The 26,238-nt window shown below is 39.6% G+C and overlaps 1 long non-coding RNA gene across 1 annotated transcript in view; it reads left to right on the top strand.

Annotated features, from left to right (window-relative positions):
• LOC108445623 overlaps positions 1–26,238 on the top strand; it is a 61,155-nt gene that overhangs the window by 24,811 nt on the left and 10,106 nt on the right. Inside the window, exon 3 of the long non-coding RNA XR_001860565.1 lies at positions 1,088–1,194. This is a non-coding gene — a long non-coding RNA (uncharacterized LOC108445623). The remainder of the gene's footprint in view (positions 1–1,087; positions 1,195–26,238) is intronic.

Raw genomic sequence — 26,238 nt, forward strand, 5'->3', positions numbered from 1 at the left:
CTTTGGAAACTGAAATATTTAGGTGAAAATTACTCATTAGTTAGAAGGTTCAATGTGGCTGCTGCTGTCTTGAGGGCAGTGCTGCTCTACACTGGTGCTGACCCAATGCTTTTCTCTCCAGGGCAGGCAGATCTGTCCTGAAGATCCACATCTGGGAAGCCTGTCTCAGCCAACTGGATTCAAGTGCAGTGTATCAGTACAGACTGACTTTGGCTGCAATTTACAACAATTGACTAACATCCTGCTCTTAGCTGATAACATCTGCAAAGATCATAGTTGGAAAAGAAAAGTTTTCTCAGGACTCTGTTTATCAATCAGCAAAAGTGGCTGCTGCCAGCTCCTGACTAGAGCATTGGGAGCAGCCCCCTGATAGTTACACAGTAAGGATAAATAAGATTTAATGCTTCATTCAGTGGGATTTAAGATAACTTTTTAAGAAGTAGGATGAGTTTGGCTGCTTCTAAGATAGGGAGGAGATAACCAGCTGGGGGTCATGCAAGTGGAGAGGAGATGATCAGGAGTGAGCACCTGTTTCTGATTTATTGGGTGACCAGACAACCTTGATGTGAAGCACATGAGGCTGAGCTGAATTTCTTGTGCCTAAGGTTGGCCTGGCAGGTTTTCACAGCCTCATTTCCCTCTTGGTGCTCCTTACCTTCTGGCACAGGGGAGCTGGGATGCTGCTGGGCTCTGTTTGCTGATCTGCTGAAAGGTGACTTGAGAGACACAGGCTGTCAGCTCTATGACTCGAGCCAAGTCCAATTCATTGAGGTTTTGTGCTGCATTCCTTGCTGTTGTAATTTAGCAGGGCTCTGCTGATTTAGTAATAAATTTAGTTTTTTAACCTCTGGAAAGTACCATTCCAGTAAGGTGAGAGTGAAGCTGACAGTCTTGACAACTTTTTCTGCAGCCCAATCACTTAATCACTGTAAATTTCAGTGCTAATCATGGTTGAAAAAATATCTGTATGTTTGCCTCTTTAATAGAAATGTTTATCAATAGATAAATGGAAAGGAATATTTTCAGTATCTTGGATTCATTTGGTTTTTTTTTTTTCCCTTAACTGAGCTGTATGATTTTGCCTCAGGTCTTGGAGAAGGCTTTGCTGACCTTGGAGGACATGAAAAGCCAACAAACTGTGGCTCTGTGAGATGTGTGCTGTCTTCCTGGGGAGCAGATAATGCATTGAAGGAGGTAAGCCTGAGGAATGGTTCTGGGTCTTGGTTTAAGATAATTTAAAGAGGTGGACACTGCAAAACGAGTTACCTCTCCTTAGTTTTACCCAATCCCTTTCCACCAATAAGGAATGATTATCCCAGAGAAACAAGATGTGCATTCCTTTTGCTGTCTTGTGTAAATCCTCAGAGGAAGGGCACTGCCAGAAATTCTCATCAAGAAGAACATCAGTTGTTTTAAAAATAATTAGATGCCTTCTATTGACACACGCTGAAACCTTGCTCTTATTGTCTTCTCTCTTGTGTGTGGAAATCAGAAAAGTCTTATTTATTAAGGTTTCAGACACTTTGAAGTTGTGACCAGATGAAATCAGGAGAGACTGTTAGGCTTTCATAACTTACAGAATAGAATTATTTAGGGCATTTGCTAGGAAAAAGGTTTAGATCTTTCACTGCCCTGGCAAGTTAAAAGGTCTTTGTATCTAAGAGAGCTGTAAGATCCTGAGGAGATGGATGAGTTTTAGTAATCCTGTGGTGAAGGGCAAGGGACATTTCCTTAATAAAGACTAAAAAAAATTTTTTTGGTTAAATTTCAGTCATGTATTATCAGGGGAACTTAGAAGGACATTGTTACATTAACTACATACTTGGTTCTTTGTGTTATACACTGTTTAAAAAATTCAATATTTTATTCCTTCTTTTTAGTGTTTTATGGATTAGCAGTGTAAAAAAAAAAAACCTTGTGGCTTATAACAAGGCCTTATAATTATCTGCAAAAGCTGGTGGGGAATAGGAAAGCTTAAATTCTGAGTGAGGCTCAAAATTATCTGGGAGAACTTGGGTCACAGTCATTCCCATCACTGGTGCCCAAGTTCCAGCCTTCCTACTGGCAACTGGGAATCTTTCAACCCTGATTTACCCTGGAAAGTGTGATTCATTTAGAGCTAAGCTTTCAACAGGACTTTACAGCCTAATTAAAAGGGATGAGGGTATAAAGACACAGCATGAGGATGTCAAAATGGGGCATTTGTTCAACAGCAAACCATGTCCTCTGTGAAAATACAGTGCTCGAACTTCATGGTGCCTAAATCCCAGCCTCACACTTACTGGGCATGAGGAGGAAGTTCTGATCATTTCAGAAAAACTTCCAAAAGCTTTTTGAAGGTGTACTCTGTCAAGGCATATCAATAAACAGAAACAACTGTGTATTGTGACTGCTGAAGCCAGGAACAACTTGTTCCAGATGCTGGGGAAATTCCTTGTACCTTGCGGTATAAAATACCTTTGTAGAAGCACCACAGTACCCATGCAGAAGTACTTTCTCCCAGGAATTGCTGGTGGCTTCCCCCAGCAGCATGAAGTGGCAAAACAGAGGAAGAACCTTCCTCCCTTCAGGATGAGAGTGGTAAATACATGGTTTCTAAAGTTGTATTTTAGCACAGTAACACGGAGTAAAGTGTAAAGCGTCTTTCTGCTTGTGTTTTTTGTACAAGTTGGTGTTAATGCTTTGAGGGCAAGGAGTGTTTGCACCTCAGTACTTACAGTAGTATGGCTTAGAATTTAATTTTCTTTTGTTTGGTCGATTGATTTGGTGACCTTAATGCACAGATTCTGGTTTTTGAATCATCCATGGAAAAAAGAATTTTCAGAAAAGGCCTCTTTCCTTGAAAGAGGTTTGGCCCTCACAATATACATTATTTCTTTACTTCCTGTCAAGGACAAAGTCACAAAATTATTCAGGGGCTGCAGGGAAATCCAATGGCATCTTCAGTTACTAGTAGTTTTGTTTTTGTGTTTGTTTGTTTTTTCTTTAATTAAAGCACTATAAGAAGTGGGACATCACATTAGCTGCTTGGGACTCCATGAGGGGAATCTGCATATTGTTTTTCTCATTAACATGTGTCTTACATAAATGGGGATGTTGCAAAATGCTCAACAGAACTTGGTGTTCCTTCTCTCCCTTCCCTGCTTTAGGAGAAGATGAACTGCTGTATGTCTGTTAAAACATCCCTCCTGGTAATAGCCCGAGTGCTGTGAGCTATTTAATGTACCTGCATGTTGCCAGGGAGGATGTCAAATACATCTTCTGAGGATCTTTGCAGCTTTGTTATTCATTACTATCAGTAGTGTGGGGAAACTGGTTAGGAAAATGCTCCAAATAAGTGTAAGCCAAGGTAGGAGATGCAGCAGGAAAGAAACACAAAATACTAAAGTTGTATTTTACGTTAAGCTCCATCATGGTTTCTTATTGTGGCTTTATTACATAAAGTGACAATCTGTGGGGAGGATCATAGAGCTGTTTTTCACACGAGGGCTTTTTGTCTGACTTGAAATTTGGAGGGCTATAAGGTGTTGGGTCCTACTGTCTGAAAATAAATACACTCCTTGAGTAGTTCTGTAGGTTGTACTTGGACTAAGTGAACTGAACTATCTCTGAGGAATGTTTTCTCTGATCCTGATGTCTCCTGGGAACTGCAGCAGATGAGGACATGGCAGTGACTAGGAGGAGACATTGGGAATCATTGCACTGACCTTGTGGTCCATTTGCTCCGGTGTCCATATCCAACAGTAATGGGTTGTATCAGGTGCTTCAGAAGAACATGTATGGAAAGGTAATGCCCTCCACCCTCTTATTGTTGGAGTCTAGTTATTGACAAATTGAGGTTTACATCGTTCCCGTTTTTCGGTGGTGTGTCATTTCATTAATTGAATTGAACAGCAGAGGAACATGAAGAATGTGGCATATATTCTTAAAAATCCTGGTCTCCTTTTGCCTTGCAAGAGTACCAAGCCTATGTCTGTGTTACGGCCTCTTCAGCGGATTTTAGTATTTCTCACAAATACTCTCTGGACAATGTAATCTTTCTGTTTAGCTAAGCTAGATGAAATACAAGAGGTGTGCAAGCTTTCCCCCATTGTGCCCTATCATTATGCCACAAATCAGGGAAGGCCAATTTTAAATGCAAATTCTGTCTTTTGAAAGGATTGCCAAGCTGAAATGTGCTGAGTAGAGCTGCCTGCAATCTGAGTGCTCAGAATGTGCTGGGTTTGGTAAAAGGCTATAATTGTCTGTTACAATAATTTACAGCTGGAGGGAATTATGTGGTAGCCAAATTCATATCAATTTCCCCAAGAATTAGAAACAATCCTACTCAACCCCAAAGACAAAGAGAAATAAGGAGGTAATAGCATCCAGCAGGATGATCAATATAGCAGATTGTTTTGGAATGCTGCCAAGAAGGCGTCAAAACTGGGAAGCTGGACCTGGCTCCATAGTCCCAGTTCTTGATTGTCAGGAGAAGACAGCAGAAGGAAGAGCTGATAATAGATTCAGTGAGGATGGCAGATCACAAATAATTTGAAGATAAGAAAATTTTAAAAAGGATAGTTTTTTTCCCCCACTTTTACATGCCTGAGGGTGGAAATGGAAAACAAAAACCAAAAAAAAAAAAAAAAGGAAAAAAAAATTAAAATCAAATTCTTTGTAATCCAGCTCTGAGGAACCTATTGAGGTTAGTGGGACTACACACCTATGATAAAAAAATGCTAAAATACTTTAATGCTTGGCTGTATTTGTGCTATGGACAGAAATTATACAGCTTGAAAATTCCAAAAAACTAATGAAAGCAAAAGAATAAGTGGGATGAGACTGTGATGAGCAGCAGAGAAGGCAGGGCTGAAACCTGCCATATTAAAAGAGGAAGGTAATGGAGTGGCTGAGGCTGCTTTGTTAGAATGAGGGACAAATAATCTTACACCGCATCCTGTATGTTAATTAGCTGTATTAAAAATAATTGTTCCCTCCAGCTTGAAACTATGGCTAATTGCACTTAAGTGTTCATTGCAAACTAACATAATTAGACCTTCACTGTGTTTCATAAATACATGGCTTAAAATATGCAGGGAGGGAGGAAGTGTCCTTTGTAGCTCCTTCCTGTCTGTCTTCCTTTCCCTCTACTTCCACAGCTGTTTCTTAGCCTTCCTTCTTAGACGATCCTACTGTGTGTGCTGGAAGTGATTATGGAGGCAATTTCTTACTGAGACAGAGTTATGCTGGTGTTGTCCCTTGTGACAGACGGGTTCGGTATGATCCGGCTTGGCAGAGGATTTCAGGAACTTCAGCCTCACTGAAGCTGTGCTTTCATGTCTCTGATCCCCAATACAGATCCCAAATGCCTAGTTTAAATAATAAGCTTTTGTAAAATGAGGGAAGAAGGCACTAAAAAAGGAGGAAATAAAAAACCCCAACGAGCCCAAAGACTTTCTGCCTAAGAATACAATTTCCTTATAAGAGAACTGGCAATTCTTTAGCTGATGTATGCTACTCTGTCTGCAACAGATTTGTGTTGATTTTTTTTTCCCCCCCACTGGCGTATAGAGGATAGAAACACATTATGCATTTCATTACTTTTGGCTAGAAGTTGCAATACTGCTCTTTATTTCTATTTGAGGATAAAATATCATTCACCCATTTTCCATCCTTTCTCTTGTGTCCTAATTTAGATGCATGCAACTCCTCAAAATAGTTCCATTTAGCCTTATCCCTAGTTTTGTCTCTCTTCTGCCTTTATTTTCATCGAGCCATGAAATGAAAAATGCAGACCTTACACTAGGGAGCAGTCACTGACATGGAGCTGCTCTGATGGCTCTCTGGCAGCTGGAGGATGTGCATGCTCTGTCACATTGCTGTCAGCAGAGCTGCTGCTCATCTCTCTAGCTCACAGGTGATGTGGTATGTCACCTGCAGCTTCCCGTGGTCCCTGCTGGTCATTACCTCTGCAAGAGCTGGAGGTGACAGATTTGGGAGTGGTTATGGCTAAAGGAGTGCCTGCCTAGGGAGAAAGGATGGCGAAAATAGAGCTAATTGAGCATGAAAACAGCCATGGAAAAGATGAGTGGTTGGAGAAGGAGGGAGAGGGAAAGGGTTGGAGATGAAAAGGCCATTCAGCAAAATAAGCAAATAAGCAAACAAAGGAAAGGCCTCAGGCAGTGATTCCACTAGACTGAGCAAAATAAAAGTGAGCCTGGTTAGTAGGTGGCAGGAGGCTGTGAGGATACCAGGGTTTAGCAGGGCTGCCCTTCCTCCGCCTTTAGCTGTGTGACACCTTAAAAGACTGACTTTGTCACAACAGAGATTTCTCACCTTGAGTCTGGCAATTCTCTTCTGGTAGTTTCCATAATATTGTGCTGATTTATTTTCTAATGGTTTTATTGCTTTGCCTCACCTCCTGTCCTGATGTCTTGTGTAGTGCTGCTGTGAACTCTTGAACTACTGTTGCCTGTTGAGCTGAAGTGACTTCTGCCACCTTCAAGGGCTTGTGGCTGTTCTCTGGGATGAGAAGCACAAGTCAGTGCTATCTCAGAAGGTTTTGCCTTTGTGCAAAGCCTTTCAACCTGAAATAGGAGTGATTGTGTTACAGAGTAATGATAAAGTAAGGACTGAAACTGAGATCTAATTTTTGCTCCCCTTTTTGGGGAAGCTCTATGTAATTTCACGGCTAAGTATAAAGGAGGGAACATCCTTCAAAGACTTTTTAAACAGCATATCCTGAAATGAAAAAACTGAAAGCCATTCAGGTTAAAAGGGACCTCAGGAGTTTTTTACTCCAAACTCCAGCTAAAAGCAAGGTCAGCTGGTCAGAGAAGTCAGGCTGCTCAGAGAATTATCCATTTAGACCTTAAAAATGTCCACTAGTGGAGGCTCCATTTCCCTGAGCAACTTTTGTTACTGCTTGACTGCCCCAAAGCAATAAAGTTTTTCCTTGTGCCAGGTGTATCCCTTCCTGTTTCTGTTTATGCCTGTTGTTCCTCATTCCTCCACAGTGCTGTGAAGGGCTTGACTCTGTGTTTTTTGGAACATTCTCAGAGATGGTCCTTTCTCCAAACTCAACTCTTCCAGCTGAACAAGCCCAGGAACCTCATCCTCTCCTCACGGGGTGAGTGCTGCAGACACCAACCACACAGTGACCCCATGCTGAACTTGTTCCAGTGGTGCCTCGCACCAGTTTTCAATCCATGTAGTTGCCTATGCATCCAACGTAAAGTACAAACTTGGATATGTGGCTGTTTTTGGGGGGACAGTGTGAAGAGCTAAAATTGAAGTATGTGATGTGCATTGCTCTCCCTGTGTGCCCAAATTCATCCATTTTCACCGGGAAGGCCATCAGGTTGTTGATGAATTCTGTTTTCTTGGTAAATGCAACAGTGCTAATTAAACAAGTGAGGAAACCAAAGCATGGTTCTGTTCTTTGTGGAGGAAAGGGAAGTGGTTACAGCACCAAGGCAGCCAGAGTCCAATGAATGTTTGGACACTTCTCTCAGGCACATGATGTGATTCTTGGGGCTGGTCCTGTGCAGGACCATGATCTTTGTGTGTTCCTTCCAACTCACAATATTCCATGATTCTGTGATCGCTGCATCTCCGGCGCTGCTTTTGTATGCATTGAATTCCAAGTGCCACAATTCCTCATGGATTTAAAGCTGAGCAGTGGTTAGTTTTCTTTGGGAGGCTGACCTCTAGTGTCTCAGTAAGACAAGCTCAAGAGAAGAGGAGCACCAGAGTAATGAGTCCTCTATGGAGTGAAGCCCAAAATATGTCTGCATTGACTGGTATTTTATGAGCCTGCAAGATACTTTATTTAATAATAAAAGAGCAAGTGTTGCTATGGTATCTTGAGGTTCTGCTGCTATGGCCACATAAGGATTCCATGATATTTTTTAATTTTTATTTTAATTACTGAGTTCAATTTTTGATTGTGTTCTTTGAGATCGAAATATTAATTGAAACAAGAGCTGTCTTGCTCTTTCTGGAGAAGAAATCAAATAATCTCTGAAGCCCCAGCTATGTGCAAGGTTTGATTAAAAGTCCCATGGAGGTCACCAAAACAGCCAGTGCTGAAACACATTTATTTTTTATACATGAAAAGCATGAGCTCAGTCTTAGAAGCCGGACAGAGATATCTATTATGCATGGTGGGTTTCTCTGTCTGCCTATGTAAAAATCCAAAACACTGGCAGGTTTTTATTGCTTCAGGTCAGACTCCACAGTGCACCATGGTTCAGCTCTGAGGACTCTTGGCCACTTTTGATTTCCCGTTGGTTTGGCATCGTTCTCCATCTACTCTTGGTTGAGGTCTGGGATAGTGGAAAAGGTGCTTGATTGCTTTGCTGATGCAAAGGTGTTCATAAAGCAGGTGTTTATGGAGGAATATGAGCAGTACTTCAGTTCTTCCTATGGTATTCCAGGGAAAGCTGTTTGTTCCCTTAGCTCAACACTTTCCATTATGTCCATTATGGATTTTTTTTATTCTATGAAAATACATAATTTCAATTGTGGACAGAGAATATAACTTTTTGAAATAAGAATGAGAGCTTCTCCAGAACTTATTTAAAAAGCAACAAAAATCAGTGGCTCACATAATGTCCACAGGCAAACAAGATACTTTATGTTGCTATAAACCAGCCATTGCTGCTGTTGGGAAGTTCTTTGAGAAGGCTTCTTTTCCTTGCAGTGCATTATTCCCATCCCACCAGATCAAACAGCCTGAATTTTTCATCTTCTAGCAATGGTGCTGGACATTTATTTATTTTAAAGGAAAGCTGCTGAGAAAATCAATCTTGCCTGAAGGTTTGTATACTGAGACCATGCCTGAAAATACCTGCCTTATTTTTACTACACAGAACTTTAGTGGCTGGTGTTTTCAGAGGTTGGTTGTTCTGTTTTCTTTCGGCACCAAAGTGAGAGTTAGTTTAAGAAACGTAAATGAACGTGCATTTTTCACAGAGAAAGTAAAATGTAAGTAGGACTAGACAACTGAGGAGTTCTAGAAATGTAGAGGTAAATCTGTATGTCCTTGGAACACCACATTCCATGGAAAAATGCCTGAGACTTTGTAGCATGATTGAAAAATATGTGTGTAACTGTCATATTAAGGGTTTTGCAGTGCACTCCTCACTCAGGCACGAGATCTACGTTGTTTTGGCATGTCTGATTTCTCTGGAAATCATTACAGTTGGGGTGATTTTTTTTTTTTTTTGAGCTGTAGTACAAATCTCGGTAAAAGAGGGCATTATACAGGCCTACTCTTCTGTTTTACCCTTCTAAATTCTCTCCACGCCTGGGCTGTTAAAACTGACTATGGCAACGCTCAACTTCTTGAGGTTATAAATCTGGGCCTACCTTCTTTCTTTTAAGCAGGGTTTAACTTTTTTGGCTTCGTGGTTCTATGGTTATGTAGAGACCAGATCTAATGTTCAATGTAGTGTTTTTATCTGGGAGGCTGAATAAAGTGGATCAGCCTGATCACCCACATTTCTCATGTGCAAATAAAACTTTGTCACTGTTAATTGTTTCAACTGAACCAAAAGATTTGGGGCCTATATCAGAAATTATATAGGCTCACAAAAGCAGAAAGATTTTAGTATGTTTTTTGTTAGTGAAGCCCTTTACTTCAGCAAAGTCTACCGTATTTGTTGCAAAATTTTGCTTTTGAGAAGAAAAAAGTGTGCTGCATTAGGAAAAATCCCATAAGTATTGTAGGAAATGTTACCTAAAGACAAAACTGAAAAGTCTAGGATTGGGGTTTTTTTTTTTGAATGATTGAAATGTTTTTTCTTCTGCCATACCCTGGATCAGACCCAGAGCAGCCTCTGTTAACACAGAGGTGGTGCCTTGTTAGCCTGCACTGTTTTTGAAGCAAATCTAAATCCTACATATTTTTTTTGTTTTTAGCTTGTAGGTGATACCTTTACTTTACTTTCTGTCTCTGAGTTCTCTCTGGAAAAAATTTGGTTGTGGTAATGTGCTCATGGTCTTTTTTCTTTGTCAAGATACTGGTTTGATAGGCTGAATTTTTGTGTTCCAGGCTGTGTGCGAATGGTTGTTGAATGCCTAGTAAGACTTCCATTTGACAAGCAAATCTACTTCTGGTACTTAAAATTCAACTTCACATGAAATTTTTGCTGGTGGAAGATCTATGCTCAGTAGAGCCTGAGAGAGTTGGCAAAGAGTATCTTAAACTCTAGGCTGTAGCCAGAGTTATAACTGCAGAGGAATTAAAGCACAGGTTTCATCATGTTGCTATTTCAGGAAAGAGAAATTAGTAATAGAAGTTTTTTTAAAAAAAAATATAGGTCATACTGACAAGACTGGAGGGGTCTTTCTGCCAGCCCGCTTAACAGTGAAAATTATGTAGGCTATGGCTTGAATATGGAGTAGAATATATTAATATTGTTGACTTGCTGAGATATTCTGGTACCTTGGAGTGCAAAGTCTTCACTAAATTTAAGTCCATAACAGTGGTTTGATATCATTTCCCTAGCCTGATTATCATATAAGATATCAGGACATATATCTGTGTTATACAGCTTAAAATCTATGAATATATATCTCACCATATGCCAATATTTTTCTTCTCTTGGTAATAAAAAAACCTCACATCATGAGGTAAGATTGCACAAAGTGTTTTGCAGAGAGCAAAAGAATTGAATCACTCCCACCCCAATGGAGGTGATAGCTCAATTTATAAGGTAGAAAGTATTTTCTGGTGCTCCTTTGCACTGATAAGAACAGCTGGTGCTGTTCTTCATTTAATTGTGAGCCAATTAGCATCTGGACCTCTGACTCTGTCAGGTTACACGTGATGCAGTTTGAAACTGCAGTGTTTCTTTGGCTCCACTGCAGTTCCTGAATGGGAGCTGGCAGAGATTTTTTTCCACATACTTTTCCACCTTTGCAGACTTTCAGGCCCAGGCCTTCCGTTCTTGAATTTGCCCTTCTTGAGTCCTTATTCCTCATTTTAGAAAAAAATACCTTAGGCAAGAAGTTTTCTTGCCCTGCTCCAGTGGGATTTGAGTTCTTGAAATAAAAATGTGCTAAAATTCAGAATTCGTAGGTGTGCAAATTGTTCTTTTAATTGCTGTGCAATTGCATGGGGAGTAAACACATCAGGGCCTGCAATTAGAGACTCAGTAAGCAGTTGAAAATGTTTTTCTAATTTTTCAGGTGCATTCCCAAATGCACAGGTATGCCTGTTACAGCACATTCTTATGACTCTGAAGTGTGCAGGGGAAACTGTCTTTGGCATGCACGGGTAGGCTGAATATTTTAGTTCTGGAGACAACAGCAAGTATGCATATTTTATGTTGAGTACAAATTAGCCATGCAGGATATCAAATGAGCGCCTGAGGGAGGGTGCAGAGTGCTGAAATTAGAGTCTGAATGAAATCTATTTAGTATTAAACCAGTCAAATCCTGAGCCGGCTTCTCCACTGGTGTCAATCAGTCCAGCTCCATTAACTCCAGTGGAGCTGTGCCTCTGTGTCTACTGGGGAAGAGGTCTGCTCTGAATATTTTCAGTAAACACAGCACAGTTCTGTTAAGAGAGGAAAAATGCCTTTCTGCAGTTTTTGGGCTGTAAATTTACTCTCACAATTTATAAATGAGCTTCGTGCCTGGTCTTTAATCAGTCCTGCTGGGGCACTGCTTGTCGTCATGGAGAGCTGCTCAAGGTCTGATGGAAGAGGGAGGATCTGAATGGGAGCCAAAGTAGGATTTGGTTGGATGCTGAGCCTCTATCCTGCCAGCTGGCATGGGAAGTGCATGTCCTTATCACGGGGGAGGCCTGCACTTGCACTTAGAACATCCTATGATCTTTCCTATCCTTTAATGGCCACAAATTGTGACTTTACACTCAGACTACCCTTTTCAAAATTAGCCAGACTTAGAAGCTTAGAAGACATGTTCCTTGTTGGCAGGGCTCAGGGTCCTAAATATGCAAGATTTTTAATCTCTGTTTCTTGAAGCCTTGAGTAATGAAGATACTTTGCAAAATTTCTTCCTCTGATGTGAAAGCAACAGGCACTTGCAAAATGTCAGTTTCAGTAACTGAACTGAATAAAAGGAAGCCAACCTGAGCATTATTTCTGTCTGCCAGTTTTTAAATACCATGCAGAAGAAAGAGGAGTAAAGATGCAGAAACTCATTTATCCTGTTTGAGTTTGATGATCTCTCAAGATAGAGACCATCAAGCTTCCTGGGAGGAGGCAGAAGGTGTCCTCACAGCAATATGAGACATATTCTGTTTCATTAGAATATGAGGGATTTTGAATGTTTCTTCTTCACCTGTGACTTAGGTGAGCATTGGGAAAGAACTGAATTGTTAGATTTGACAATGAATTCTTATGGGTTTTATTTTTGGATGGTTGCTTGGAGTCGAGAGAGATCTTTGTATGCCAGCATAGAAACCTTCACCCAGCTCTGGTTATCACTCAAGTTGTGCGCTGCATGCTCCCTCACCCTAAGCAATAGCAAACAGCAGCAACTCCCTAATCATTTACCTCACGTTCTTGGAGTTGTAACTACTCCCATTTCATTAGAGGCACGTAATGAATAAATTGTAGCTGCAGTGTCTCTTTTCCACTCTGAGGTTATGGTCATTTTGAAGTGGCAGACAAAAAAACCCCGTGAATACAACAGCAGCATCTTCCACAGAGATGCATTACAGGCATATGCTCTCGCAATTAATGACATTAATTATTGAGATAAGATAATCCTGATGGTGCCAGTGAATACAGATGGGGATTTTTTCTTTATAGTCTGACCTGCAGGCTTTGCTCTGTGTTGGAGCACCTGCAGGGCCCATTGGCAGATAGGGAAGAAGTGTGTAGTATTTGAAAATTTGAAATATTAGAAGAATACCCATTGGCAGACAGGGAAATAATGTGGTATTTGAAGTATTAGAATAATAAGGCGTTGAAATTAACCTTTTTAGCTTCGTATTTGCAGATAATTAATAGTGCACACACCACCAGTTGTCAGTTCTCAGAAAAGGGGGCCTGAACCTCCTGAGAAAGTCTAATTTGGTTTCTTGCAGCTTACTTTCTGCTACAGGATAGTAGAAACATCTGACATGGCATAACAATTTTTATTCTAAGAGTTATTCCTTCCACTTAGCCAAAAGCCTCATTAATGCCCAGGAATTCTCTTACCTGATCACTTGCATGCTCTTTAACTTGTTCATGGAGAACTCTTAACACTTTGCATATACCCAGTGTCTTTGTATTGACATGGGATTAAAACATAATTTATCTTAAATAGATATAATTCCTAGGTGTCATTTATCCAACTGCATAATTGCAGGCACTTTCTATGAGTACTCAGCACTCAGGAGATCCCAGATCTTGCCTGTCTCTTTCCAACATGCTCCTGGAGACTTTTAATCAGAGACTTGGGTTTCCTATTGAAGGGAACAAACATTTTGATAAAATAATCTCCCAAATCAATAAATCCTGCGGATTTATTGCTCTGATCCACATGCAGTATTATGGCAATACCTACTAAGCAGGAAGTATAACTCTGTAGAGAATCAAAATTCAACTCATTTCAGAAAGTAAAAGGAGTTAAATGCAGGATTCAATTCATCTTGACATTTACCAGATTATAGTTCCAGTAAGGAATTTTGAGTATTTAATAAATATATTTTTGGGTTTCTTTGCTTACTAGTTATTGCCCTTAGGTGCTTAAATAGTCAACATCTTTAGGTCTTTTATAAATACACCTCCTTCAAACAAACCTGAAAATCCATATATTGAGGTTTTTTTTTTTCTCCTCTTGCCTCTGTTGATCCTAAAAGTTTTAAGGATGTGACATTTGTAATAGTCTGTTAGACGTAAGTCAGTCTAACAGTAACTGTCTCACAAATGCAGGGTAACTTCTGATAACAGTGTTTTAGAGGTTATTCTTAAAAAATAACCTCATAAAGAAAATATGAACAAAATGATAGTAGAGAAGCTCCTTGTTTTAGAGGGATCACAATAATGACTAATAAATGATACCAATAAGCTGGGAAATCTGTTCCGCTAGAACTTTGTGCCTTTCTCATTTTGGAGCTTGTGTACTTGGGTTTTTTCAAATATTTCCTGAAGCTGAGCAATGTGAGGATGGACTTTCAGAACAAACAGACCCCACCTCTGCAAGTGCTGGGCAGTTGACATGTTTTTCAGGAGGAGTTGGAGCTTCTTCTCTTTTATATGAATGTGAGATCTCATCAACATAATCAATTAGGCAATCCTGGGCAATTCAGGTGCACCAGTTCATACATTTTCTGAAAACAATCAAATTGCCTGTCTAATTTAATTTTACATGTAGCAAATCTTTTTCTGAGATGGGTTTTATTTAGCAATCCTTTTAGGCTGCATGCTGCTGTAGGGCTTTCAGGTTTTGTCAAGAAAAACATCAATTCAAATATTACAGCTAACACCTCATATATTTCTACCTGCTTCTTTCATTTTGTGTCCCATCTCAGCTCTCTTCCAATGCTAGAACCAGAAAATTCTATGATAGAATCTCTAAATGCAATATTTTATTAAATCTTATCCACATAAAAAGTTTAAAAACCTGTGGATTTCATAAATGTCTTCGTTTCTAAAATATCTGCTCATTAAGAAGTGGCAAAACTGATTCTTGTCCTATCATGAGACTATCATAATAGTTTTAATCCATGTGGTATCTTGACTGTCTTTTTCTCCTTGACAGAACCAAAAGCAGTATAATAGCAATATCTAATAAAAATTGTTTTAGGTTTAAGCCTTTATTTAACTCCCTCTACTTGTAGGAAGCAAGTTTTGATTTTCCTAAAGCATTTGTGAGAATACTTAACCTTAAGTAGCTGCTGAGAAAGTAGGAAAGTAAACCAGGGCCTTCTATATGCAATAAACAGCACTTCAGCAACAAAGTCCCAGTGCCTAGCAAGGTGTGTGGATCCTGGGAAGCAGTCTGGCTGAGGCGTGTGGGATTGGACAGACCTTACAGTGCCATGAGGAAAAAGAATAAGCTGGAAAAGAAACAGTACAAAATCTGCAGTACAAAATCCTTGGTGGTGTAAAAGCAAGATAGTGAAGGTACCCTTCTGAGGAAAATAAAACCAGTATTGGTGTTACACTTGAGAATATAACCCAGTCAGGAAATAGGAATATTCCACAGCCATTTTGTTCTCCACCCTAATTTTCCTTCAGCTGTATTATTTTTGGTGTTAGAGCGGTCTACAAAGGATGCTTCCAATTGTCACTTTAATGTGAATATTTTTATTTTGAATTACTGGCTCTTGTTTTTCCTCTCATTGCTTGGGTGCATTTGCAGGTGAAATATCTCGCTTGGTGTGAGGTTGCTCTCGTATCGCTGCTGGGAGTCAGGAGCTGGGTTCATTTCCTGAGCAATACACAACTGTTATGCTTTGCTCCTTGGAGGGATATCACAGGCTATGGAGAAACAGAAAGGCAACCACAGACATAAAGAAAGAAAGGGGGGAGAGAGGCAGCAATGCAAATGCATTGTAATGTAAATTGCAATGTAAATGCAATGTTTTTGAATGACACAAGAATACTCTGGGAACAGGGTAGTTTTAATGTATTAGTAGTGCTGATAAAGACTCAGAAGTTGGTCATTTTAAGACCTTGAATTTCAAAGTGCCTTAGGCAAGTTTACTTTAATTTGCTCTGGTGTATATCCATGCCTGTGCACTGAGCAGTAATAAAACCAGACTAACTCTTGTTTCAGCGTGTCATTTAATATGGTTCCTGGATGTTAGGGGAGTTCAGAGTGCAATCTTTTTCTGGCTTCCAGAACTGAGGCAGCACGGTTCTGTGCCATCAGCAACAGCCCGGTTTAAATGACATCTCCCTTAAGGCCATTACTCAGGGCTAAAAGGAAAACCAGAAAATACCCTTTTTTTCCTTGTAGGTAATAATTAGTGCACTTGGTCTTTTCAGCTGGTTCCAGTTTGGGGGGATGAAAGCTCTTTTGCACTTCCTTGGCTTTTGGTGCTCCAAATTTGCCGCTCTTGAAAAAAGAAGCATTCATTCCCTCTCTCTTGGAAATCCTGGCTAAATAATGCCTGTGGTTTTCTGTATCCAGCTTTCCAGACATCTCAAATAGTTTTCCTAAAGGACTGGAAAATCAAGTGACATCTCAAATATCTATAACATGTAATATCATACTTTAGAAGTATTTTTATAAATTAATTGGAATCACTGTATCTCACTGGGATTTCTGGTAGTGATATTATACTGGAGAGACTAAGTCCATGTTATGGCTACTGATTTTTTCTCGTGGCTTTTAGCTGGTGGTGGTTATAAGCCTTTTTTCATCTTTCACTAGAAATGTGCCTGTGTTTTTTTTGTATCCTAGGGAGTGTGTGCAGTGCAAAGCTGAAAATTGATTCTCTTCAGAGGTCTGGATCCATAAACCCTCTGAATTCAGCACAAAATTTCAGTTGGCTTTGTACTTTTCCCACACTTGTTTGGAGGTAATTTTCTTTCTTTCTCTCTCTCTCTTTTATTTTTCAAAATTCTTAAAATTTTTTTTTTTAACTGGCACTTTCTGGGATTTTTTACTGTAATATAATTCTCTGTCAGTGTTGAGCTTCTGGAAGCTCTAGAGAGAGTGTGGTGCTCTGAGTAAACCATTTAGGCTTGCTGGGTATGATGAACAAGGTGCCTCCAGGATCCCCAGAATTCTCTCAAGTTAAAAGGCATAAGGAAGTTTTTTTGGGCTGGAAAAGTAATTGAATAATAGAAAAAAAAAAGGTATTATGCAATAGCATAGCTTTTGAGTAATTGGTACTCAAATAAATTAATGAGGAAAGTGAGATGTGAATATTTGCCATGGGTGGAGAGAGAGCATGGACCAGAGCAGCAAAGAGGGAGTGATTTCCTGAAAATAGTTAGAAAATTCAGTCTTCTTTAGACAAATTTAAAAAATAAAGATAAAAACAAAAGTATGAAGGTGAGAAATTGGAGGAAAGACAGACTAGTCCTATCACTGAGTTGGTATTCTGGTTTGGGGGGGTCTGTGAAGCTGCTGAGCTGTCAGAAGTCTGTCTTGCATTGGTAACTTTTTTATTCCCACTGAATTGATAGTATGTAAAATATGAGACACATTATGCAAAACAAATCCCAAACAAAACCCAAAAACCCCAGAAAGCCTTTGAACAAAACACAATAAAAAAGGGCATTCAGCATTTTCAAGACCTTTCTCCTGACCAAACAACAACAATGCAAATGCAACAGCTGAATGAATGTTAACTAGTGAAAATCATTTGTCATGTCCTTCTGTAGTCACACACAGGGGTAGTGACACCTTGGTTGTCAGAGTTAGTGCACCTCTTCTCCATGCTCCCATGCCCATAAGGGCATAGAAATAACACTACCAATTAAGGTGTTATATTCTGATCATATATATGGAACATATTTTGGGTAATACATTTTTTTGGAGAGGCTCCCACTGTTTTTTACTCTGTAAAAACTGGGTGCTTGTTCAGTGTCCCTTCTGGCAGATTGCATGAGAGCCATAGACACAGTCAAGGATGGACATGTTGCAGATCACTGATTAACAGGCTGACTTTTCATGGTTAAATGTATTATCAGATTAAAGGTCTTAGTTCAGAAAACAGAATGTTTGTTTTTTTTTCCTTAATTAGGCAAGTCATTTTAGTATAAACTGGGTACAGTAGCCTTGTACATAATTTAAGATTGTCAGAATTTGAAATTATGGTGGAATATATTGAGTTTAAGTCCTTTTAGAGACCAGAGTTTTATTATGGTGTCGATTCAGTAAGCCTAAACTGTATTCTGAGTTAACAACCCAGACACTGCTGCATATCTGGCCTGCAAAGGCTCATAAACTCTTCAGCAAATTCAGTAGGGGCTATGTCATCCAGCTTTTTAAACAATAAAATATTTTAAATAAACTCCATGAAAATATTTGCAGGGTTTCTCCTGCTAATCCTTATGGCTGCTGTCACACTGCAGCTGTTAAAATAATGGCATTTTAATGGTAATGTATATGTATGCACATAGGAGTCAGAGGTTGGAAAGGGACCTCAGGAAGTTGCTAATCCAACCTCCATCTGAAAGAAAGGTCAGCTAAAAGACTGGAATAAGTTGCTTAGGGTTTTATGCAGTTGAGTCTTCAAAGCATCCAAGAATGGAGAGTGCTCAACAGCTCTGGACAACTTCTGCCACTTGAGGATTTTTTCTCTGAGTGGAAAAGCTTAAGTGCAGTTTCAGTTTTGTTAAGATAGGGACAGGCTTTTATCTAATTCAATAGGTACTGAACTCTGGGCTGTTTACATTATACACACTGACTTTAGGTTCTCTATCAAGCACTGGGACTGCACACAGTCCTTCAGCAAACTGAAAGCAAATCTCTTGTTGAATGCCATTAACTCCTGTTGATTTGGGTTAGCAGCTGAAAATGCTCTTTTTCCCCAAATTCCACTGAATTGCTAAAGTGATTTTTTTTGGATTCAGTTTCCTTATAAATCAGGAAGGTCTGCTCAGCAAGAGAATTCTTTCTTTTTAAAGTCTCGGATTTGATCAATGCCATGTTCCTTGGGCTACAGTTTTATTTGACATTTCACACTGTCATGGTGCATATCAAACAACAACTGCATCTACTACTTAAAAAATTGCCTGTTGTGGGTTTTTATACCCTGTGGTGTTTGCTTGTACATTTTTATTATGCATGACTTATGGTTCTTGAACTGGAACCTTATTCTGATTGTCTGAAATTTAAAGTAGAGGTCCTAGGATGTTCCTGTGAATAAATCAGATGCTCCATGCTCTATGTAGTATCTTCTTAGCGTGGTACATTAACCTGAATCACACTAGAAAAAATCCTGCCTCCAGATTTCCATTATTTCTGTGGATTCTGTAGACTTGAGAGAGTATTCATATATTTATATACATGTATATATATATATATATATATATATTTGGCAAGAGAGAGAGATTTCTTAACTGGTCTCACTGCTATGTTATCATGGAGTTGGGGGAAGTAATGGTGGATGTTGCTGACTGCCTCCAGCTGGCATCACCAACTACTCAAATGCATGAATGACTTACATGTGTGTTCTGCCATGTAAAACCAGTTTTTGGCTGGTAATTTTGTTTTATCTAAATTGAAGACATGGATGTCTGTGCTGATTGCTGCTCAGACAGTAAGAGACAAGGGCCTCAGGAGGCAGAGAGAAGTGACTCTCTGTTATCACAGGATGGCCACACTGAGAGCTTCCAGCACAGTGCAGAGACTGGAGTGGAAGCCTCTCAGTCTTAATCATGCTCTTTGTGTTTGTAAAAACAGATTTGTCCTGTCTTCTCTAGCACTCAATCCAATATCCATGTCAATTTAAGATGCCCATTGGCAAAAATCACCATCAAGTAGTGGTTATGTGATTTGCATGAAGTTTTGAGCTGCTTATTTTTTCTAAAGATAGAGTTGACACATTTCATATGAAAACTGAGTAAGTAAAAAGATTTTTCTGGCTGGATCTGGAGTCATGCTTAACCTGGCAAATACATAGCTCAGAAAATGCATCTTCGTGTGTTCTTATGTATGTATGGAAGAATAAAGTGCAACTATAATTTCAATTTTGATGCTAAATTTCTAATATAAAAGTGAATTTGTCTGTGCAATCAAGCATGCCTTGAGTGAGTGGTCTATAAGCAAAAAAAAATCAGCAGAAATTCAAGCTCACTCCTTTGTTAATCTATTTCATACAACCTCAAAAGTTTTAAGTATTCTTATGGTCATCTCCTGTGTGCTTCTTTTCTGTGTTAGTGTGTATTGGGTTTGTTTTGTAACTGGGCAGAAACACCAATTTAGTGTAGTGGTTTGGTCCAAAATACTCATTACTGTTTATCTTCTGTGAGATAAGAATTAGGAGAAATGCAAAGCAGGCACCAAACTTGAAAGAATATAAAGAAGTTTATTAACAGACCTAAAAGAAGGAAAAAAATTATACCACACCTTCAGAACACTTCTCCTCCCTCCACCTTTCTCCCTTCTCCCACTGACAATGTAAAAAGACAACCCTCAAGATGTTCAGTCTGTTTACCACTTCCATAATAACCTTGTTCAATCCATTTAGGAGGAGGAGTCTCTCTTGCCCATGCTATGAAAACGTTATCACAATGAGCCAGCTGCTCGGGTTGGTTCTCTGCTCTCATGTGAATCCCTTCCCCCAACTTGCAGCTTTTCCTACAACTGCTTTCAAAAAAAAAGTTCTCTTCACCCATCTCTGGGAGCACTTCATCTCTAAGAACAGAGGCCCTCCTCCTTCCCTGGGAGCAAAGAGTCTTCCTCATCTTCATCTCTAGAACTATCTCTGGGAGCATCTCTAGGAACAGAGGTCTTCTCCTTTCCCATTTGGAGCAAAAGTCCTCATCGCTTCCATCTCTCCATGTTCAAACTTCTCATGAAATTACAGCCGCTTCAGCATCTGCCTATCTCAGCGCAGGTTCTTTTGCTCACAAGTACAAGTTGAACACTCCACCCCCCATGCCTTCAGAAATTTCAACGGGATACTCTGATACATCATAGCTTCACAACAGAATTTCAGCTTTAAGCATCTCCTCTTTCTCTTTTCTCAGGTTTGCAGCTCTTCACAGGACTAAAAGGGTTAATCTCACCTAGGCCTTGCAGCTGGAATGTGGCTTATTGCTGTTGGTCACACGATCTCTGCTGGACAGTGGTGCAGCTTCAGCTGAATCTTGGTTGCACTGGAGAGGGGAAACCGAGTCACTCCAGCTGCCCACAGCAGGGCTGTGGGGGGCGTTCCACGGGTGGAACAGGGCCCATCGGCTCCAGGATGGCCGTGGCCTGGCCCGAGCTGGCCCCAGCGTGGGGCCCACAGCCACCTGTCCCAGCACCGGAAACGAGAGAGAGCTGGGGGCGGTTTGTCCACTCTTAAATGTGGATCACAGAGGCGGTCACAATTTTGAGTGCCTTAAAGAATTGTCCGTATTCAAACTGGCCAGCTGATAGTTCTATTAGGTCACAGAGGAGCTGTAAGCACCCCTTTGCAAGAACATCACTTCCAGGACTATGCTTGCTAACCTATGACATAGTGCTTGTATGTTTTAATGGCATCCTTTTTCAAAATAGGCACTGTCACCCTTCAGTCAAACAATCTGTATTCATGAGATGGAACAGATACTGAAGAGAACATGGAATCTGAAAGCCCCGCAATATTTGCCCAAGGAAGGGATCCTTAGGGAGAAGGGGATATTCCTCTTTGTGAAGCCAAGAACGGAGAAGAACTTGCAGGCCATTATGAGGGAAGATGAGAAAATGGAGCTGTTCATTGTTTGATACCAGTTTTCAGTATTTCATAGTTTCTCCCTTGTACAAACAAAAAGAATCTCTAAGGTTTAGTTAGAGCACACATGGGTAGTTTTTATATTCAGGTACAGAAATACATGCGTTGCAGAGGGTGTTTAATATTAAAAGGTCACATATCTGGAAATAGTTTGGTTTAAATATAAATATATATATATATATATAAACTGATTCATTGCTGCATAATTCTAGTTTTGAAGTCAGTTGATTTCGATGTATTTTGGGACTGAAGTAATACAAGAGTGAATCAGTTCCATAATTATTTTGGGAAAAAATTATATGCTAGTGGTTCTGGGGAATTTTTTTTTGGTACAAATCATTACTGCTTAAGGAGGGAAACCATACCTTTCTTCATATGTCTAAATTAATTTCATCTTGCATATGCAGAAATGTTTCTTTTTAAGTTTGATTAGAGAAGGATTTTTTTTTTCCTTTTTAAATGGCAGATGTCTCAGATGAGTAAGAGAATTAGGCATGCTGTTATGAGACAGAATCCTAAAAAATCAGATTATTGTAAGAAAGAGGGATTGAAAGTGCGAAAAAAAGCTTACTTATTAACATCTCTAAATTTAACTTATTAAAAAAATAAGGGTTTTTTTTTGCCACCTTTGACAACTGAAGCTGTTAATCAAAAAGAAATAATCAAGTTCTTAGCATTTTTGTAGTAACAAAGAAGAGAGGGTAACATTTTGGGTGAAAGTTAATCAAACATATAACACTGGTTGATAGTGAGGAAGAAATTTTAGTAGCTATGTTAATTGCTATGGAAACACTGTCCTTAAGGCAGCTTGCAGGGTATTTGTTGAGGTTGTAGGTTCAGAATATTTATTTTTTTTCTTGTCAGTCTCCATTAAGGTGTAAAAGTTGCAGTAATAGATGTGTTATATGCAGTTCTTTAATTAGCTAAGAAATACACATTGATAAGTGTGTGGTAACATAGCTGTCAAAAAATCTCAGAGATCTGAAATATTATTTAGGATTTTTATTTGAATTATCTGGGATGGATAGACAAGTATTAACAAAAACTTAAAAGTAAAGGAAAAAATGTTACAAATATATTCAGATTGCAAAGAGAAATATTGGAACACTAATGGGGTCTTGTCAGCTAAATATTATTACTGAATGTCCACACAGAAATGTAAAATCTTCTGTTTTATTGATCAAAACCTTGTGAAACTGTGTGAAAAGACAGATGTTTCAGGAAAAGTGGGGAAGGATCCATGACTAATTGCTACTAGAATATATTTGTGGTTAATGTAAATCAACCAAGTACCACAGTACCACAATCTGTTTGCCACAGAGTTTCAAAGCTGCATCTCTGCTTGCAGGAAGCACTCAGTTGTGGTCAAACTCAGAATTCATGGCTGACATATGGCTGCCCAGACTTCAGCAGGTCTGGAAAAAAATTCTGCTGGTATTGTCTTGTTTACAGAGAGAGAAAGAACATCCTGCTGGCACTCCAGTCTGAAAAGGCACAAGAAATGACGTTCTCAGCACACGGAGAACACTGGTAGGAATGTGGCACTAAGGACAGTGCTGGAAGACTAAAGAAAAATTATGGTCCCCTGACAAATGGAGGCATGCAAAAGATAGGAAATGTGAAAATAAAAGGGGAGAACAGCTTCAGGTGAAGACATCTGAGAAGTAGCAGGGTTGCTGGGGACCTGTTTTATCTAGAGATGTTCTGAGAACCATTGGTAATGGACAAAAAAGTCACTCCGAACCTTGACTGGATATGAAGAGTCAGATGAGCTACTCCCACACAATTCTGTCAGCCTTTATGTAAGGATTTTTTGCACAGTAACAAAAAAAGATTATTGAAACCTGACCTTGTTAGTCTCTGCCCATGTGAAGATTTATTCATTCTTCCAACCTGCAGAATCATGAGATTGCTTGATTTAGTAGCTGCAAAAACAATGCCTTTAATATTAAGAACCTAGAACGAGGCAAGAAATAGTGGTATAGCAACCCACATCTATGGCAATGTATTCTTTTCATGTTTTATTAGATGCAGTTGCTGCTTATGTTCCTAAATTCAAGTTTTCTAGCTGACAAATTTACTTCGTGGTTCCTTCTAGAATTTTGTGTTTCCTATTAATTGTTGATGGGCCACAGTTCATTGATGATTGTAGATTACCGTGATGCACTAATCATCATTTTTCATTTTCCTTCCTTTAAAGCATACCCTTATAATTGTATGTGCATATGTAAAACACTGAAAATAAAACTTGGAAAGCCAGGTGGGCTGGCTATCCAAAAGTCATTAACCACTGTTAATAATTTGACGTGATGGCTTTTGAAAGATACTATGTTCTACTTTGGGATTTTATTACTTATGTATGCCATTTCATCATCTCTTTACAATTGGGAAAACCAGAAAATAGTCTTGATGGAAAGGTTTAGGGTGAGATGAAGATGTAATTAATGGACACAGGTATTGGTAATGACACTGTGGCTGGTGTAGCTCATTTAAGCCTTTATTCTCGCTAGTACTTAAATAATGTGCCTGATACTGAGAATCCACTTCAGCATTTCCCTTCTGGGTGTTTGAGTCTTGGCTTGCTTTTATGAAAATTAATGATCTGTTCTACTTTTACACCCTGAGTGGGAAATTGCAGGAAGGCCTGCTTGTACAGCTCTATCATGAGAGCACAGGAGCTGGATCATAAAGAACCTGTAGTTAAACCATCCTTTGCGGGGAAAGATCCAATGGTAAACACAGAAATGGCCCTAATCCAATAAAAAAATTCATGTGTTTTCTGCATACATTGTCTTTGGCTTGAAAGTATTATGATCCACTGTAAAAACTGCCATTTCACTTGTGCTTTGGGTAGAAGAGAGAATTAGGAAGCAGAGGGAAGGATATGGGATAATCGTATAAAGCTGTTCAGATGCACAGTTTAAAGGGGTGACTTGTGCAGGGTCTGCTCAGCAGGAGAGGTGGTGGGAGAGGATGGAGGAAATGGCTGCACTCCTGTGCAGATCTGTGATGGGAATGAGACTTTGGTGCCCTTCTGGTGTCCGCACCTCAGGCAGGACTGAGCTGAGGAGGTGTGAGAAAAGGCACTGAAATTGGTGTTAGGGATACAGCTGCTGCTGCACAAAGAGGCCCTGGGAAGGCTGGTTTAACACACCTCTTTCAAAGGTGGGAAGGAGTGGGACTGAGATTTATAAACTCTAGGGATTGGTGAATGTAGGATTTGTAAAAGAGAGCACCCAGACACCCCCTGAGCAGTGGATGTAAGTCCAGCTAGGATGGATACCTGTAATAATCTGTCCATGGTAGAACAGACCTGTGCCTGGGAAAATTTATTTCACTGCTTAGACAGTTTCCCCCTCCCAGAGTGATGGCCTTGACCTATTTATGTGGCCTTCAATCTCTTCTTCCTGTGGGTCAGTGAAAGGCTGAGCTGTGCAACTTCTTTACCAGGAGACTGTAGGAAAATTATAGGAAAGAGGTTTTGTTACAGACCGCAATTTTGAGATTTCTCTAACATTTATGTGCCTTACATGACTATGAACTACTCTTTCTGCTTGGTCAGAAGTGCACAAGAAGGACACTTACAGGTGGAAGGTTGAATAAATCATTGATTCTTGACAAAACAAGGAGAAATTGGCAAAGGATATTTTTTTTCTTTCTTCTCAGTAGCTGCAGCCTCTTGCTCCCTGGATACTGCCCTCATGTGAGAGAAGGTTAACTTTCTTCCAACCCCTTAGACACGTCTTCTACCCCTTTTCCATGGCAGTCAAGGTGTACTCCAGGGACTACTGATTGTCCTAATTTTCACATTTTCATGGTTCTGTATATTTAAAGGGAATATAAATTAATATGAGATGAGATAAAATCAAGATAAAGAGAGAAGAATGCAAAAACAATGGGACATTTTCTGTAAAGTAAGAAGAATATCAAGTTATAAATACCCTTGTGCCAGCACTCAGTCAAATGAAAATAAAGTGATCAGTGATGATAGGTTTGAATTTTGGGTAGCTGGTGAAATTTCACTTTTCCTAATCCAAGGTTTATTAATGCCAAGACAACACTATCCTAGGGTTCCTTGTGGACTTACACCCTCTCATCCTTAGCCTATACATAATTTATTTGTACTATTTAAATGTACATTTTGTAGATTCTAAGTTTGGGGCTTTGGAAATCTAAATTATGGATACACCGTTTGAAGAGAAAAAGGGATTACAAGATTTATATAGAATGAAAAAGCAAGGAACTGAAGACCTCCCTCTCCTCAGCACTGCTGTGTCCCTGTGGTCTCAACCACCTAAATTCAAGGCATTACACTTTCTGTCTCATCTGGCCTCAAAGGCACTGTTATTACTTCACAAACTACAAGTTGATTCAGATTGCCCTTAAATCACCCAGCATCCGCCTTTTACCTCTTGTCTGCCTGAATTGGTTCACACCTTCCAGGACCCCTGACAGATGAGGTCCCTACCTAGGTCAGAGCCTCAAAACACTCATTTTCTCCTGGGACTGCATTTCTAAACGTACCTCTGCAACACCACAAGTTGCCACAAATAGCAGAAGGATTACAAGGCAAAAGTCTTGTTGCTGCTGGAAATTAATTAATGAAGAAAACCTTTAAGCACTCCCATTATTTAATAGGTCAGTCTGATGTATACAGCAGGCTCTCCTAAAAGATGCGTAAAATTTTTTAAAAAAGTCTAATATAGTCTCATTCCCAGTTTTCTCTTTTTTCTTGAATCTCAGGCCTTATGCTATGTTTTCCTAAGGATTTCACATCTCCTGCTTCTATTAAAAGATGATTTTGAAATGAATACCTGTTCTCTGGCAGGGGATCAGAGGCAGCAGCACCTGGGACAAGAGGCAGAATATCCTGCAAAGACCAGCACTGCTCTGAGATGCCATTCCTG

Source organism: Corvus brachyrhynchos, unplaced genomic scaffold (assembly GCF_000691975.1).
Source record: "Corvus brachyrhynchos isolate BGI_N302 unplaced genomic scaffold, ASM69197v1 scaffold101, whole genome shotgun sequence".
In the NCBI taxonomy this organism is placed as follows: domain Eukaryota; kingdom Metazoa; phylum Chordata; class Aves; order Passeriformes; family Corvidae; genus Corvus; species Corvus brachyrhynchos.